Here is a 4,119-nt window from a genome sequence, read left to right as displayed (position 1 = left end):
ATGGACAAACCCCGCACAGAGGGCCGGGGAGGTGGCATTGCTGCCATCTACAGAAACAACATCAAGACAACCACCATCTCCATTCCTCCTGCCCCCTCATTTGAACACCTCACCTACAAACTCTCTGGTCCCTGTCCTCTGGTCACAGCCATCATATATCGCCCCCCCAAACCACATCCCTCCTTCCTCTCTGATCTTGCTGACCTTCTAACCCAGCTATCTGCCATCTCGCCATCTGTTCTCCTCCTAGGTGATTTTAATCTACATATTGACAGCACAGACAATAAACCGGCCACAGAATTCCTGGAACTGTTAAATTGTCTCAACTTCACCCAACATAGCAACTTCCCAACACACAGCCGTGGTCACATTCTGGACTTGGTCTGCTCCACCAATCTCAACATCCAACAGTTAACCAGCCACAACCTGCATATCTCTGACCACCTGGCTATCACCATGGACATAGACATCCCCATCCCCACCACAAAACAAAACCGGACCATAACCTTCAGAAATCTTAAATCCATCTCTCCCTCTGCTCTCTCAACCTCCCTCACCCACTGTCTGTCTGCTTCACCCCGCCCGCCATCTGATGACCCCACTGACCTGGTTAACTACTACAACTGCACACTCTCCTCCTGCTTGGATCAGCTTGCCCCCGCCAAAACAAAAACAGTTTCTTTCACTCACTCTGCCCCCTGGTTCACCCCCACACTCCGCCAAATGAAGACCCGGAAAAGACAACTTGAAAGACTCTGCAATAAAACCGGATTAACAGTTCACCTTCTTGCCTACACCGACCACCTACAACAGTACAAAGAAGCACTCAACGCTGCCCGGACCACCCACTACTCCCACCTCATCCACTCTGGCTCCAACAACCCCAAGGCTCTGTTCTCCACCATCAACTCCCTTCTCAAACCCCACGACAACACCTCCTCATCATTCACTACTGAAAAGTGCCAATCATTCCTATCATTCTTCCAAACAAAAATCAACACCATTTACAGTAACCTCAACACCTCCAGGATCCCTCCCATCTCCCCGCCTGCCTCCCTCCCTGCCTCCCCACCCACCACTATCCAGTACCTGACCCACTTCTCTCCGGTATCACCAGCACAACTCACAACCATCATGACCGGAATAAAAACCTCCACCTGCAACCTGGACCCCATACCCTCCAAACTCATCAAGGACTGCCTCCCTGTCATCTCCCCACTCATCATTGACTTCATTAACGCCTCCCTCCGCTCTGGTTCTGTCCCCCAAACCCTCAAACTGGCTGCCATCACTCCCATCATCAAAAAACCCGGTCTGGACCCTGACAACCCAAATAACTTCCGCCCCATCTCCAATCTCCCCTTCCTGTCAAAAATCCTGGAACGTGCTGTCGCCTCACAACTCACAACCCACCTCACCTGCAATAACCTGTTTGAATCATTCCAATCTGGTTTCCGTACAAAACACAGCACCGAAACAGCCCTCCTGAAAGTCACCAACGACCTCCTCCTCTCCTCAGACTCCGGACACCTCACCATCCTCATCCTCCTCGACCTCACAGCAGCCTTCGACACCATCAACCACTCCATCCTGCTCTCCCGTCTGGAATCCTCTCTCCACATCACTGGCACAGCACTCTCCTGGTTTCACTCCTCACCAACCGACAACAGTTCATCAGTATCAACAACTGCACCTCCACCACCGCTCCCCTGTCACAAGGTGTCCCCCAGGGGTCGGTGCTTGGTCCCCTCCTCTTCATCCTCTACATCCTCCCCCTTGGCCAGATCATCCATCAACATGGACTCCATTTTCACTGTTACGCCGACGATATCCAACTGTACATCTCCACCAAAGCCATCACCAACAGCACCCACTCCACCCTCAGCAACTGTCTCACAGAAATTAAATCTTGGATGCAAACAAACTATCTTCAACTGAACAGTGACAAATCGGACATAATCATCATTGACCCCACATCCCGCACCAAAGCCAGCCACAACTTCTCCCTCACCTTTGATAACTGCACTTTGTCTCCCTCATCCCACATCCGCAACCTAGGAATCATCTTCGACAGTAAGCTAAGGTTTGACCTCCACATCAACCACATCACCAAGACCGCCTTCTTCCACCTCAAGAACATCGCCCGTCTCCGCCCCTCACTCACCTTCTCTGCTGCAGAAACCCTCATCCATGCATTCATCACATCCAGACTGGACTATTGCAACAGCATCCTCTATGGTTCACCATCCAAACTCCTCAATAAACTGCAATACATCCAGAACTCAGCCGCACGCCTGCTCACCCACACCCGCTCCAGAGATCACATCACCCCCGTCCTCCGTGACCTGCACTGGCTGCCCATCACTCACCGCATACAGTTCAAAATCATCCTCCTCACATACAAAGCACTTAATAACCTGCCCCCCCCCTACCTCACAGACCTGCTCCATCACCACACCCCCTCCCGCGACCTCCGCTCATCCGAAGGAAACATCCTGTCACTACCCACACGGACCAAGCACCGAACCTGGGGGGACAGAGCCTTCTCCATTGCTGCCCCCTCCCTCTGGAACTCACTCCCCAAACCCATCCGCACCTGCACTCACCTCCCAACATTTAAGACCATGCTAAAAACACACCTTTTTAAATCAGCTTTTAATACATAATTTCTGTGTGTGTTTTATATTGTTTTCTATGTTTTATACTGTCTTTGCTGCTTTTAATTGAATGTCTTGTGTTCTTAACTGCATTTATTGTATGTAAAGTGTCTTTGAGCTTTTGGAAAAGCGCTTATAAATACAATTTATTATTATTATTATTGGGTGTATTAATATATTCAACCACATGAAGTGTTGAACCCTGAAACCACTCTCTACTACTAGTATCTGTTAATGTCTTGCAAATTTTACTGTGCTCGTCAGCAAGTAAAATATTCTATCAGGAAATATAAATAAGACAATAATTACATTGTTTTAAAAAAATTTCTTCACCTTTGAATTTACAAAGTATTCTTAAATCTTTTATCTTGACCCTGTGACCTCCAGCCATTGCTTAACACAGATGTTCCTGGACACTATGACAGCCATTTGATTTTCTGCTGCCTGAGACATTCACCATTTTCCTGATGTACTCATTGATGTTGGTTGTTTCATAGTGACTTTAATGCTCACTCGCCCTCAGCCTCCCTTCCTCTGCATAGTGTACAGTCTCAGGATGGTGAAACGCTCCATGCATGGTCCTTTGGCCAGGCAGGATATCTGATGACTGGCAGGGTGAATGTTGATGGCATTGATCTTGTTCTGTCCAGGAAGCTGACTCTTGAGGACCTGCTTTACCCAGTGCAGGTATCGTGTGATTCTGTTTAATGTGAATATATGAAAGAGTACAGTAGAAAGACTGTGTACAACAAATGCATTTTAATAGAAGGCTGTTTCCATATACAGTATGTAGCATTAAAACTTTGAAGCAAACAGGGAGCATTATTTTCACACTGATAAACATCATACAGGCATTTACTGCAATCAACTAATCTTTTAATATGAACTCAATATATATGTGTAGTTCACTTTGTCTCCAACATATGCAGCTGTTAGCATGTCTGCATGCCTAAAGAACTGATGACTGAAAATGTGAAAATCTGTCTGTTGTGATAAACTGTTGATTCAATGATACTGATTGATACTTTTATAATGGACTAAATATGAAAGTTTAGTTTCGTCAACTTGAATTTAATTAGGGCCGCGGGCAATCGCACCGGGCACTGGTCCCAACAGCTATGAAATAGCTGCAGGGACCAGTGCCCGGGCGAAGCCCGGGCACTACTGTTATTGTGTGGATTTTTTCTTCTTATTAGGGCCGCGGGCAATCGCACCGGGCACTGGTCCCAACAGCTATGAAATAGCTGCAGGGACCAGTGCCCGGGCGAAGCCCGGGCACTACTGTTATTGTGTGGATTTTTTCTTCTTATTATTATTATTATTATTTTTCCACTTCCGGCCGACTTTCGGTCCGCTACTAGTCCTGCAACTCGAAGAGTTGCAGGACATATTATATATCAAAACGTGCGGCTTGATCGGGATCGCTGTGCTATTACTTTTCTCAACAGTGTACGAATATTTC

At 47.3% G+C, this 4,119-nt stretch overlaps 1 pseudogene; it reads left to right on the top strand.

The window, feature by feature from the left end:
• Positions 1-2,666, top strand: LOC146960593 (uncharacterized; annotated as a pseudogene).
• The last annotated feature ends 1,453 nt before the right edge of the window (positions 2,667-4,119 follow it).

This window comes from Trachurus japonicus, unplaced genomic scaffold (assembly GCF_045865225.1).
Source record: "Trachurus japonicus isolate A0001 unplaced genomic scaffold, Traja_1.0 AP030199.1".
Classification (NCBI taxonomy): Eukaryota; Metazoa; Chordata; class Actinopteri; order Carangiformes; family Carangidae; genus Trachurus; species Trachurus japonicus.
Note: the sequence above shows the minus strand (reverse complement) of the source record. Positions and strands in the feature narration are given on the sequence as shown.